The sequence below is a fragment of the Giraffa tippelskirchi genome, chromosome 12, assembly GCF_054371585.1.
Source record: "Giraffa tippelskirchi isolate mGirTip1 chromosome 12, T2T-mGirTip1v1.2.pri, whole genome shotgun sequence".
NCBI lineage: Eukaryota > Metazoa > Chordata > Mammalia > Artiodactyla > Giraffidae > Giraffa > Giraffa tippelskirchi.
The window spans coordinates 137,905,878-137,920,327 of record NC_137286.1 but is presented as its reverse complement, the minus strand read 5'-3'; the positions used below and the strand labels follow the sequence as shown (position 1 = coordinate 137,920,327).

Sequence of the window (14,450 nt, the reverse complement as noted above, 5' to 3'; positions counted from 1 at the left end):
AAGAGTTAAAAAAGGGCAAAGCTCTGCGTGGGTCCCACAGCCCCAGAGGCCGCCAGTCCCTTTGATCCTGCCTCTTAATTGCAGCTTAGCTGCAACAGGGGACTTTGAAGAAAAGAAACAAGGAAACTCTGGAGATAGGGTTTGTTTTGTTTCCTGAGGGGATGGTCTTTGTGGTGGCTGCCAGGAAGCTGATACTGCAGGGTTCAAATGATGGGCTTCCTGAGGCGGTAAATAAACCATCCTTTCCCCCAGGTGAGAGCCAGGTGTGACCAGAACCCCAGAGACGCGGGGCCTCTGTGTGCCATTTAGTGGGAATGCCAGGTACAGCCTTGGCAGAGAGAAAAGCTGGGGGAAGAGGCCACAGGTCAGCTCAGGAGCCTGCAGAGCAAGAGAGGAGAGCATGGTGAGACCACGTGAGAATGGTCAGGAGACGCAGCCAGAGAGGAGGACCACGCGTCCTAGTTGGAGAACGGGTGACCCATGTGAGTGGAACAGCCCTGCCTGGGAACCGGGACATTGATGGAAAGGCAAAGGGTCTTCCAGGTCCTCAAAGCATCAGATTCAAGGGACATGAACTTGGGTGAACTCTGGGAGATGGTGAGGAACGTCCACGGGGTCGCAAAGAGTCGGATGTGACTTGGCGACTCAACAACAACAACAACAACAAAGTCCGGGTGGTAAAGCCATGACAACACAAAGCATCTCACTTTTGTACAGACCTCCCCACTGCACGTTATCCCCTGACAGTGTCCAGAGGGCACCTCAGCCAAGGTCTTTCCTTAGGCTTCTTCCTCTGCACGTGTGCACACAGACACGGCGGAAACTCAGGGTGAGGAAGAGGTCCACTCTTCACAGCGCGTCACGGAGACAAAGCTCCAGCGTCCTGGGTGATTTCCCAGGTCCCCTGTGAGGAGGAATTCATGGCTAACGCTGAACTCATGCAGGAGCAGCCTGCCAGGACTTGCTTGTTCGTGTGTTACTTAACCGTTTAGTGAATTCTGCTAACGGTCTGTGAAAACATGAGAGAAGTTTTTCAAAGCAAATTCCTTTTTGTTGCTATCCCCCGAGGAAGCATTGGAAAAGGTCTGGGTGTTCGGAGACGCGCCAACTGGACTCTCAGCTTGCTCTGTCGCTTGTTCGTGTGTGACCTTGGCAAAGAACTCAGCCTCCTGGGACTTCATTCTCTTCATAAAAAGGTTTAGCTGACTTGATGCACATAAAGCTCTCAGCAGAGGGCTTGGCATATAGTAGGCACTCAATAAACTCAATAAAGACTTGGTGCCTTTTGGCCCTAAAAGGTTATTGGGTAAGTTAAAAATGCATAAAAGTACTGGCCATCTGTGTGTGGACTAAACGGGCAGTTGGGCAGGGCAGACTTCCTCTAAATCAGGTTAGCAGGACTCCTGGCCCAGGAAAGAGGAGGCCCCAGGCTGGAGAAACAGAAAAAGGAAGCCCTCAACGGCAGGAAAGAAAGACAGACATGAAACAAGACCTCAGATGGTCCACGGTCAGGCCTGGATGTTCACTGAAGCCACGACCTAAGACAGCCGCCATCTCACTTAATGTCTTTACTCATCACACACAACTTCAGAACTAGCATTTTTTAAATGCGATGTTAATAGCACTTAACACTTCCTCTATACTCTCTCTGTTCTTTGGAGGGAGAACCAGCATTATCTTAAGGGAAATGCTGTGTTGGTCAGGGGTCCCCAGACTGATCCACTGAGGCCGTCGGACCTGCAGGCTCCGGCTCTGACCGCCATCAAGGGGAAAAAGTCTATGGTTGATTTTGAACACGGATATTTGGTAGGAAAAAAAAAAATCTCTCTGGAGCAGACGTGTAAACAGACACACCAGCCTTCCCTGGAGGCGGTGAGTAAGTCTCCTAGGGAACTGGTGAGAGTCTGTGTCCACAAAGAAGAGACAGCCATCGTGGCCACGAGGGCCATCCACAGACATCAGCTGCTGTGACCACAGAGATGCTGGAAATGCCGAAGGGCCACCTTCACAACCTGGCCAAAGCAGCATCATGGCCAGCCTCGTGGGACAGACTCAACCTTAGCTCCAGTCTGAGCCCGGGCAGCCTGGAAAGGCCTCATGTGTGGAGAAGGCAGGTCCCGACCCTCAGCCCTGCAAAGGCTCCATGAAAACCATCTCAGACCCAGAAATCCGCCACCATCGACGTTTGTGCCAGCAAAGTGCTCTAGAGCCTTCGGAACGAGCCACGAGTGTCATCTTCCTCACCTGGGAGTTTGTTAGGCGTGCACAATCTCGATCCCCACCCTGGATCTACTGGAACAGACTCTACCATTTCACTTAGATCCCCAGGGAGGTGCGTGCACCTGAAGGTCTGAGGATGGCTGCTCTGGCTTCCTCACCATAGGCACGTGGGTACTTTCTCATTTTCTTCAAAGTAGCCCTGATGGCTGGTTCAACTGAGACCTTGGAGCCAGGAATGAATGGACCCTGGGCCTTCGACAACAGGGAGCCTAGTATCCAGCGGTATCTCCAATCACTCTGGAATTACTGTCCTAACCAATGAGACCCTCAAAATGTATATTTTGAGATACAGATGCATACATGTTTATAACTATCAGTTTTAAATGCTTTCTTTTGATTATTAGTGAAGACTCACTCTTTAAATATTCAAGTATATGTGCATGTGTGTGTGCATGTGGTTTTTGTTGCTCAGTTGCTAACTCGTGTATGACTCTTTGCGACCCCATGGACTGCAGCACGCTAGGCTTCCCTGTCCTTCACTCTCTCCCTGAGTTTGCTCAAATTCATGTCCACTGAGTTGCTGATGCTATCTAACCATCTCATCCCAATGTGAAGAGCTGAGTCATTGGAAAAGACCCTGATGCTGGGAAGGATTGAAGGCAAGGGTGAGAAGAGGGTGGCAGAGGATGATATATATAAGATATATATGAGATATATGAGATATGTGAGATATGAGATATATACATATGTGTGTATGTGTATGTATATATAGCAGGAGATTCTCTTTATCCATCTGGTGTTCTATCGCTCTCACCATGGCAGTGAACTGATATTTGCCTCCAGGAGGACCATGGCCTGAGCACTCAGGTCAGAGAGGGTAACCATGGCAGGATAATGTGCCGGGAGCCATGGAGGCTGTGCTTAACAGGCATGTGCTTAACAGTCTTGCTTACTCATTTTTGATAGACAGTTTTGCTCCTTTGTGGGTACTTGTTTTCGTGGTTCTTTGCTACCTCTTACTCTCTTCTCGGCCCTGGCAGTCTCCCCAACGCTCATCCTTGGTCATCTGCCTGCCTCCACTGATGCTCCCTTCTTCTTGGACGTGGTGAGCACTCCTGGCCTCCACAATGGCTTCCATACAGGTGTGTCTTAGTTTACATTTGCAGCCTGGTGCCTAAGCTTTTCTCCATTTCACGTTATCAGATGTCTATGGATGACCCACTTGAGTGACCCATCATTAGCTAAAACATCATGATCAGGACTCAAAACTCATCCTCTCTCCCCCTCCTGACCCCATTCCCACTGACTGGCCCCCTTTCCCATCTATCCCCATTTTCTGCTAGGATCCCACAGATATTTCTCCTTCCAGAAACTCCAATGTCATTTTGGGTCTTCTAAGCTCTCACCAGTCTCTGCTATTTTTCCTTCAAGACACATTTTAGATTTGCTCCTTCTCCTCCATTCTCACACTGCCATTCTAATCAAACTCCTTTCCTATGACCTCTGAAATACTGCAGAAGTTTTCTGGCTGGTGGCATCACTTGTTACAGATTTTCTAACCTCTTGACCTGATCTTACAAGCTCAGTTCAATCCTTATAAAGCATTAGATGTGATGTTAACAAAAAAGAAACTCCTCCACATGGCTCTTTGAAAAGTGAAAGTGAAAATGTTAGTCACACAGTTGTGTCCAACTCTTTGTGACCCCATGGACTGTAGCCCACCAGGTTCCTGTGTCCATGGAATTCTCCAGGCAAGAATACTGGACTGGTTGCCATTCCCTTTCCAGGTCTCCTGCATTGCAGGTAAATTCTTTATTATCTGAGCCACCACATGGCTCTTTAGTTCTTCCATATTCTGATTTTCCCCAACTCCATCTAAAGTAATTTCTGGGTGGGAGGAATTGTGAGATTGGGATTGACATATATATACTATTGATATTGTGTATAAAGTAGACAATTAATGAGAAGCTACTGTATAGCACAGGGAACTCTACTCAATGCTCTGTGTTGACCAAATGGGAAGGAAATCTAAAAAAGAGTGGATGTATGTATGCTGCTGCTAAGTCGCTTCAGTCGTGTCCGACTCTGTGCAACCCCATAGACAGCAGCCCACCAGGCTCCCCCATCCCTGGGATTCTCCAGGCAAGAACACTGGAGGAGGTTGCCATTTCCTTCTCCAATGCATGAAAGTGAAAAGGGAAAGTGAAGTCGCTCAGTCGTGTCCGACTCTTCGTGACCCCATGGACTGCAGCCTGCCAGGCTCCTCCGTCCATGGGATTTTCCAGGCAAGAGTACTGGAGTGGGTTGCCATTGCCTTCCCCTGGATATATGTATACGTATAGCTGATTCACTTCGCTGTACAGGAGAAACACAACATTGTAAAGCAACTACACTCCAAAAAAAATTAGTCAAAGAATAAACTTATTTCCCCTGCTCCCCAATATTTAATCCCTGTTCTTCAAAGTTTAGTTTTACACTGGCCCTCACATCAAGCTGTTCCTCCTTGAGATTATCTTCCTTTCTCTAATTCTGACTACTGCCCTCTCCAAACTTTTTGGATCACATACTGCTGGTGGCGCTAGTGGTAAAGAACCCACCTGCCAATGCAGGAGACATAAGAGACGTGGGTTTGATCCTTGGGTTGGGAAGATCCCCTGGAGGAAGGCATGGCAACCCATTCCAGTATTCTTGCCTGGAGAATTCCATGGACAAAGGAGCCTGGCGGGCTACAGTCCATGGGGTCACAAAGAGTCGGACACGACTGAAACGACTCAGCACCCAAGCATGCCACCCCATCAGAAAAATACTTCTGTGCAGGAACAACCATTATAAGGTTATCTACTTACTTAAAAATGTTATACTTGCATAATAATACTAATATGTTACATACATTATGAAACATACATGGAAATTGACATTTTAAAAGGATGAGCTAAATAATATATAAGATGTTAAGTTCAACTGTCTCCTTTCCTCACCTAGTGAATGATCTGACCCTAGGCTTGGGGTGTAGACATCCCATTTTAGAAACACTGATCTAGACAAAGTACATCTATTCAGAGCCAGAGGACTTATCTTTTCTCCTTGAAGTCTCAACTACTTCTCCAGTTCAAAAGCAGTTCTACCTTCCTGAACTCCCAGAAAATTTAAAATTATAAGTAGTAAATCACTGATATAATATATACTTCACCAATACTTTTTAGTTGATTAATTGGAGCTTGCATCTGAGATGCCAGAAATTTATAGATTTTTGAAAACAATTCCGTATCTTAATTAAAAACATACTATCTTCCCCAAAATTGCTTGGGTAGGGCTCTAGTCCACATCACAACATCCACTGCAAGAAAACTCCAAGTCAGACCACAGTGTAATTTCATTTAAAGACTATTTTATCTCATTAAATATCATTTGCACAGATCCCCATAGTTTTGAGGATCAACTTTTCCATTTTTTGGTTAGTGAGATTTTTAACACATGGTTTAACCTCAATTAATTAACTGAAAACTCAAATTCGGTTTTTAATTTATAAGATGGGGACAAAAGGGGACAGAAGGCCATTAAAAGATATGATAAGCATAAAAACAGAAATGAGTATATGACGTAAGATACTGCTAGTGTTATCATACCCAGTATTTAGGTATCATAATGTAAACTATGTAAAGTATATCTGAGATTTCTAAAATAATAAACCTCCTTTCACCTTGAGCTTTCATTTCTTTCTGCAAATTATTTTTATCTTCTCAATCTTAACTGCTCAGATGAAAAAACATAGTGCTGATTCTCTATAGGACTCAGAGGTATGATCGGGTCTGAGTTTAAATCTTGGCTCCACCAAATGCTAGCTGTGGGATCAATGGTGTGTTACAGAACCTTTTGGAACTTCTACTGGTCAGCGTTAACTTTGTAGTTCGTGCGTGCGTGCCAAATCACTTCAGCTGTGTCTGACTCTGCGACCCCATGGACTGTAGCCTGCCACGCTCCTCTGTCCATGGGGATTCTCCAGGCAAGAATACTGGGTGGGTTGCCATTTCCTCCTCCAGGTTATCTTCCCGGCCCAGGGACCAAATACACATCTCTTACGTCTCCTGCCTTGGCAGGTCGGTTCTTACTGGTGCCACCTGGGAAGCCCTAATTTTGTGGGGATAACATTAATTCATGGACTTCCTTTAAGGTTCAAAATACACAAGACAAGTGTGTAAAACAGCTTATAACACTTGCTACTAGAATATTAATTTCTGCCCCCATCCCTTTAACAGACTTAAGAGAACTCAATGAGATGCTCTCATAGGAAAATGGAATACTTTGAATTTTGGTTTCACTGCTGACTTTGGTTCTTCCCTGACTTGTAAGCCATTTACAACGATTTTGTGAATTTTATGTTCTAGAACACCTTCCTGCCAGTCATAGGCAGGCTCACGCTGCTACTGTGTGGCTGGGTTGGGGCGCGCAGCCAGGGTACGGTTATGTTCCCTAACGCCTTCTGAGCAGTCAGAGCTGGGAAAGCAAAGCCAACCACCCGCCCCTCCTGTTCCGTGGCCGCACCTGGCTGCCTACTGTACCAGCTATAAACGCCCTTGTCCATGACAGCATCTAAGAGCAGGAGAAAGAGACGTGCACAGACGTACCAGGGGCACTTGTAAGTTTTTCCTGTTCTTCAAAATTCAAATCAATTAAGCACAGAAAAAAAAAAAATCAGTGATAAAAGTTTTAAAAATCCGGTTTATAACTCATCTCCGCCAGGAGCTTTACCTAGCATGTCCTCACAGGAGTGGTCTAATTTTAGGCTCCCAGTTTCTAAGCCTAGATTTGAACTGTCAATTGAGATAAAGTCTGTGAAAGACCTTCGTAGAGGGTACGAAAGTGTACACAGGCTAACCATTCTTCTGAAGGTATCTGTGTGCTGATCTACGTGGCTAAGTGCTAAAGAATCCAATGCAGGAGAGGCAGGAGATGGGGGTTTCATCCCTGGGTCGGGAAGATTCCCCTAGAGAAGGAAATGGCAACCCACTTCAATCCTCCTGCCTGGGAAATCCCATGGACAGAGGAGCCTGGTGGGCTACAGTCTATGGGGTTGCAAAGAGCTGGACATGACTGAGCGACTGAGAACTATTTTTATCTTGTTTGTAAATGTCTTGTTTCCCAGTGAGGATGGGCTGCATGCTGCTCAGGCCTGGGGATCTGCACTCTCTTTGGTGTCTCCTGATTCTTCCTGCTGTCCTCTGAAGTGGCTCATACCTCATAGCTCAGTTGGTAAAGAATTCACCTGCAATGCAGGAGACCTCGGTTGAATTCCTGGGTCGGGAAGATCCGCTGGAAAAGGGATAGGCTACCCACTCCAGTATTCTTGGACCTCCCTTTTGGCTCAGCTGGTAAAGAATCTGCCTGCAATGTGGGAGACCTAGGTTTGATCCCTGGGCTGGGAAGATCCCCTGGAGAAGGGAAAGGCTACCCACTTCAGTATTCTGGTATGGAGAATTCCATGGGGTTGCAAAGAGTCAGACATGACTGAGCAACTTCCACTTTCACTTTCACTGCCCCAAAGTTTTTCTGTGGCATCCAGCTTGCCTCAATTCTGCTAGACCTTAGAACCTGCCTGTGTGCCTGCCAGGACCCATTTCTAAAAAGAATTCTTGACGCTGACTTACACTCTCTTCTCCCAGCTCTTCCCAAACTGGGTTCCTTCCCTCACAGCTTGTCAGTGCCCAGAGAATTTACATTAATTTTGATGTTAGGGTGAAAAACAAAACCAAAATTTTGTGTTTAAAAAAGGAAACTGATTAAAAAAAAGTACCTGTGCTTTTTAAAAAAGGACAGGGTAGGGGTGTGGAATTTTAACTCTCCAGGGTCAGGAATCAGGTTTCCTGGCTGGTATGGGGACAGTGAGATCTCAGCCACCCTGAGGCTCAGAAGTGTGGGAGAGGGGCTAGGATTTCCTCTGGTCGACTGACGGTTGAGGCTTTCAGTTGACGAGCCCATGTTCCCCAGTCGTTTTGGGGCTGACTCTCAGCTTGCTGAGACTTGGGCGACTGCTCTCAGTGGCCGAGTATTTTGGATTTGGATGGCAGCATTCTTGTATGCCTGTTCCTCATCTTACATCATTATGTGTTATTTAAACAATATTATGCTGAGAAATACAGCAGAAGTGAAGAAATTACAGATAGATATTTAAAACTCAAAATTCCTTCTCTTAATCCTCCCCCAAACACCAAAACTGTCTCAAAACCTACAATTAACGTCTGATGGTTAACAATGTGAAATTAACATTAGCCAATAAAGTTATTATTAAAGTCTCTGAAACTTACAATTTTGCATTGCTTCTTTCTGTCCTGTATTTTGCACATACTCAGAGGCAGGTATTAGGTAACTGACTTGTTCTAACCAAACAGCAAAAGCCAGAGGAGCCAAGAGGTGTTTAATAAACACTTGTTGACTGATTGATGGAACACAGCGACCCAGGATCTCAGAGACAATGTATTCTTTGTCTGTGCACTAAGGTAACATCGGTGGGTCCATTTTTATTATCAAGCATTTCTGCCATATTGAAGGGAGCAAGCCAGCCAAAAACTGAACCATCAGCAACGTGGCTCCTGCTCACAGAAGAAACCCTCTGGTTTCTTTCACACCTGTGTTCACTCTCAGCAACAGAGCCGGGCCCAGCTTCTGCTCAACAATGCTGAGCTATGAAGGCACACGCCTGACGCAGACCAGCCATGACGCCACCCTGGGCTTCTCATCATGAATATTATCACAGCTACAAGTAACCATTTGCTTTACAAAGCCCCACTAAGTCTTCCTACCTCCTTCTTCTGCAAGAAAGCAGAGCATGAAGTACCAAGTTTCCTGTTCCACACATACACATCTGTGCCCACCTGGTTCATTTCAGAAAGGATGCCCAGGCACGTGACATCTTTACGTCTCTTCACAGCCACTTCTCTTTCTTTGCTGGGCCTTCAGGTTGGGGCTCAGGCAGGTTTTACAAGAGGTCAGTGTCCGGGCCCCTGTACTGCTCTGCCCCCCAGCTTCTGCGCTCATCTGGCCTGACATTGGACATCCAGCTTTCTGGGGACTTTGCTACACAGGCTGATATCGGTGCCTCCCACTCCCACCTTTCCACAACACCCCTCACCCACCCAACCCCACCCACCTGCTCCCCAGAGAAGGCAGCTTTCTCTGCCTGATTCGGCAGCCGCAACGGCTTGTGAGGCTCTTCTGTTCTGTACCTGGGGCTGTTCAAGACCCCAAACTGTTTTTACAACCAACATGCCCTGCAGGCGTCCCACCTCTTCAGTAATCAGCATCCTTTACCACTTCCCACGTGAGCCACCTCCTTCTATGTTGATGACATGTTTTATCATTTTGGAAAATGTAAACAAACCAGTGCGCCGTCCCATTTTTTTTTTTTAGTCTAGTTGACATACAATACGCATCTTTTCTTGTTATCGGCAGGAAGAAAGGAAGAGAACACACACAAGCGTGAGCCCCATCGGTCCCCCATAAGGAATTCTCTTCAACCCAGTACCTAAAACCTCTTCTGCCAGTTCTTGCTTGGAATCGTGAGTACCTGATCTCGAGTCTCTCTGGCACGTCCCCGAGCGGGACTGGCTGGTAGCCATGTGATATTGATTTGTTTTTACCATAGCAACAGCAAATTAAAACAACTAGCAGGCAGAAGGCAGGCTGTTAACCAGGGACGCTACACAACCAGTAGATTTCACAAGCGTATTTTTCTCCCCTCCTCTCGTTTTCTCTCTTACTTACTCCACTTGCACACATTACACACCCAAGTCAAAGCAAAAAGAGCACTAAATGCTTTGGGTACTACAAGGCCTGTGTCTGAAAGGATCTGGTTTGCATAGCTTCTAGTAATATTGCACAAGATCAAAGGAGAACACGCACACAAGCGATGCTCTGCTTTTCTTGGAAATTGTACGCCGTGGTCTGAGGGTGAATATCCCTAGAAAATTTACGTGAACGTGAAGTAGAGTGAAGGATTCTGTATCTAAGACTATGTACCTTAACACCGTAAGGCATTTTCCACAGTTTCATTCATAGGGTGGTTTTATCCCTTTTAACTAGCTCACTGTGTCAAGAGACAAACAACTTTTTTTGGGGGGGATGCAAGTTCAAGGTCTCTCAAAATGCTAGAGGTATAAAGGAAGGTGTAGCAAGTATTAATCAACGCTATTAAGGGAGAGAAAAAACTGAGATGGGTACTTGTTAGAGGCTACACAACCCAAGCAGTCCTAAAGAGGGTGCAAACTAGGGCTGGGAACTCCCCAGAACTCCAGGCTGTTCTAATGGAAATTCTTTCCCCGAAAGGCTCCCTATTAAAAACTAACAGACCCTGGATCGCTGTGACCAAAGCTGCCACTTGTGACACGGGGAGAAGAGCCTGCTGTACCGGACTGCCCTTCCCTAGGGTCCATCGACACTAGGGCATGGTGATCTTTCTGCCAGAGGAGCTGTTGCCACCATCACTGCCAGCCGTGAACTGTTGGCATAGCCCGGGTCCTAAAGAGTGGCTCCGGGGGAAGCTGGCAACGGGGCCCCTGGGTGGTGATGTCCACCCAGGTGCCAAGAGACAGGCTGTGCTGAGGGGACGCGAGGCCTGAAGCAGAGCCGGCCCACTGCCCGCCACAGCCGGAACCCTGCAGACAAACGACCTGCCCAACGTGAGGAGGCAGGTAGGAGAAGATGCCCTATTTCTGCTGGAGAATCGGTTCAGGGTTTTAGAAAGGACGGGAAAATGAAGACATAACTCAAGACCTGCCAAGGAAGAGTCCGAACGTTCCTAGCCAGGACATAAAGAAATATTCCTCTCCACGAGCTTGAATAAAAGAACACACAGCAGAAAATAGTTGGGAGATGACGTCAGAAGTTCTGGGCGAGTGTCCTGCACTTCTCCTTGAAAGTAAAAACAGTGGGTCTAGAAGAATCTACGTGGCATTGTCCTTATTTAAAGGAGGACTTCCACTGCTCCTTATAAAACAGACAAACTGGCTGAAGAAACTTCATCTTATTTACAGGTTCTAAGAACCTCTTTATTATTATTATTATTTTTACTTTATTACCCTCACAATGCACATAGTACTCAATCAACAAATATCTTTCCACTTAACCTTTGCTTTTTCAAAGGCCAGCGGTGTTTCTTGAAGAACATTCACCATGGTAGTGGCTAGGCAAGTCAAATTTTTTTTTTTTTTCTTCGCTTCAGTGCTTGCTAACTATTCTAAAAATGTTACACATTTATTGTAAACATATGCTTCCGAGGCCTAACAAAAAAGCACAGTTTCCTCATGCCTGGCAGAAATTTAAAACGGAAAAGGGCAGAAAGAATTCTTTAACAAATATATCCTTTCCTTCTCCCGGGCCAAGTGTGTTAAAAATAAATCTTCTCCATCATTTCTCACTGCTGCTTCTCGGCAAGAAAGTTGATATGGTTTGGCACAGTGAAAACACAGCTTTAAAAAGCTAGCCTGCCCTCGTTAAATTATTCTGCTGGCTGTGTGTTCTCATTAAAAATGCATAAAGATCAGATAATTGCAGTAAGCATTATTAACCCAGCTTTACTTTCGAATATAATGGTTCCACTTTTAAGCTGGAAACAAAGGCTCAGACATGCCAGAAAAAGAAATGTAAACATTGAACTACAGTATCGAAAACTTGTCAGAAAGCTACCTCTAGCTGGCTTGTTAAAAATGTGCTTTTGAAACTCAATTAAAAGCCATGGCATTGGAGAGCTAGGTAGGTCTCTAATATCCCATAAGTCGATGTATTTTTTCTTTAAAAAACATTCCATCGATAATTATTTACCAGGAAGTTTTTTTTTCCACCCCTTAATCGCGAGTCTGTTTTCAAATCTTAGGATCAACGTAAACTTTATTTATTCGGGAGCTAACTGTGGCAGTCTGAAAAAATTTTTTTCTAGAACCAGAAAATAAGAATGCCCCCAAGAATTCAAATGGTTTCTATCGAGTAATCAATGGTCCTATTCTTTGAAATAAAAACTCGTTTTATGCTTCACCCCAAACAGGCGGCAGAGATTCACGCTTGGGCATTTTTTTTTTTTTTTTTCAAATCAAAACGTTACGTAAAACTCCAGGGTCCCCCCCTGCAAGTATTTCATTTGAATTAGTGGAACCCGGTTTCCCTGGCTTCCTGAAGCAACAGACACGGAATGCAGCATACTGCAGCAAACTCTTCAAACATTCAGGGGGGATAAAAAAAAAAGCAGAGGCGGGGGGACGATTTCCCTACCTTGTTTAGCTCTGTCTCTCCTTCTCTGTTACAGTAACCCCAGGAACATCTGGTAGAATCAAGCGGCCGCGGTTTCTTCGCTGCATCCTGAGGAAGAAATTTCCATGTAAATAGTTCTCATTCCCTGCTTATTGTACTCGGGGAGCCGTCTGCCGTATCTGGAAAATTTTGCCTTCAGATGATGAAGCAAAGACAGTCTAAACTCTGTTGCTGTAAGCTGCAGCCCTTCCTTCCGACAAATCCCTCCCCGCCGCGGGCAGCCAATCGCCAGCCAGCTCGTCAGCGCTGCTCGTCTGAACCGGGCCCTCATAGGATGACTGACGCAGCAACACAGCACTTGCGGTGTGTGAAAACAGTGCATCCATACTGATGAAAGAGGAATTTCCCTCTCGGAAGAAAGCAGTCAGAGCCCCGAGACAAAGTGGCACATCATTGGCAGAGCAGAGAGAAGGGGGAGCTCCTCGAGAACACCCTTTAAGCCTAGCCAGCCCAGAGCCCGCGGGGGCACTGTCAGTACTTTGGAAAACACAAAACTCGGGCAGATTCGGGAGACCTCCAGGTTGTCCATGAAACTGAAGTCGTTATCCCATTGGACAAAGCATCTATCTATCTATCTATCTATTTTTTTAAAGGCAAACAATTCCGTGTCTGCCGTGGAAATGAATACACCTTGCAGAACATTTGCATCTGATTGTCACTAGCGAGGAGGAACGTGTTAACCCAAGTGCATAGTCAAAGTCAAAACAGGCTTGTGTCCCGCACACAGTTTTCCTGTAAAACATCTGTTATGGCTGTGGTTAATTCCTGGAGCCCATATACCTTTTCTGTAAGTTTTCAGACTCCTGGGGCCCTTCCATTAAGGAATTCTGAACAATAGAATTGCTATCTCTGCTTCACCCTTGGCAGGCCCCCCTGAGAGGATTAGGCTTGCTGTCACCTGACTCTTAAGTTTCCTCACGTACTGCTTGATAACTACCGTGCATTGGAACATATTGTCATTAACGAAGCAACCATTAACCAGAGGATGTTTACTGTTGAACACACTTGTCACGTGATCCTAGGGGCACCATCCAGTGAGACCCCACAAAGGATAATGTGGAGGTGCTGAAGTTCCCTGAGATAAAGCAAAAAAGGAACAGAAAGGTTAGTAAAGTTCATTTATTTATCTTCCCCAGTCAATGCTACTCTGTTTTGATATATATATATCAAACCTGTTTTATGATCACAAAGCTAGACCAAGGCAGGAACAAAGCCCCATTCATCTGAAAGGTTGAATCCCTGGCACTATTGTTTATACGTGATTGTTCGCTGCATCTGTAATGAAGTGACAGTTGGAGTGGAATGTAATGGTTTCTTTTGATTTTACCAATTTCATTTAAAAATCACAGTATTTCATAATGGCTTGTAGGTTGTTTCTTTTAATAGAATACCATACTTTATTCCTCTCGGATCTTATATGTATCGTTTCATCCTAATGTAAATCCATCATATCCTTAACTTGCAAGCTATCATCTACTATAATTTTTCTGGAAATTTAAATGATCTCTGTGGTTGAACAGGTAAACCACTATTTTTAAATATCCTTAGTATCATGCTGCATGTAAACGGAATATCACGAGTTTATGGATATCCCCTTCCTGACCCCCCTCTGATTATGAATTTAAAACTACCTTTCCCTTGATTCCAATCCTGAAATTTTAGTCTTCTTTGACTCATTCTTCCATTTTCATTCAGTGAAACTAAACCTGGTTGATTTTTTCCTTGTAGCTAGTTCACAACTCTGACCTATTACCCAGCTAATACAAATGCTAATAAGCTGACTTCTGAGATTCAAGCCTACCCATGTTCACACTCCCCAGTTGCCAGACAGGTTTTCCAAAGTCATGTAGTGTCACGTTTCTTTCATATTCAAGTCTTCTCTCTATAAAATCCAAATGACTGACTTTCAAGGTCCTTCATAATCTGGGCCCTCC

The 14,450-nt window shown here is 45.3% G+C and overlaps 1 protein-coding gene and 1 long non-coding RNA gene across 17 annotated transcripts in view; one reads left to right on the top strand and one right to left on the bottom strand.

Moving 5' to 3' along the window:
• MBNL2 (muscleblind like splicing regulator 2) overlaps positions 1-12,714 on the bottom strand; it is a 165,607-nt gene extending 152,893 nt beyond the window's left edge. For all 15 annotated transcript variants that reach the window (XM_081548857.1, XM_081548860.1, XM_081548858.1 and 12 more), the window contains exon 1: positions 12,478-12,714. The gene's annotated coding sequence lies outside the window, so the exon portion shown is untranslated. The remainder of the gene's footprint in view (positions 1-12,477) is intronic.
• The window catches only part of LOC145529134 (uncharacterized), a 113,485-nt gene continuing 111,546 nt past the window's right edge, over positions 12,512-14,450 (top strand). For both annotated transcript variants that reach the window (XR_014070951.1, XR_014070950.1), the window contains exon 1: positions 12,512-13,620. This is a non-coding gene — a long non-coding RNA (uncharacterized LOC145529134). The remainder of the gene's footprint in view (positions 13,621-14,450) is intronic.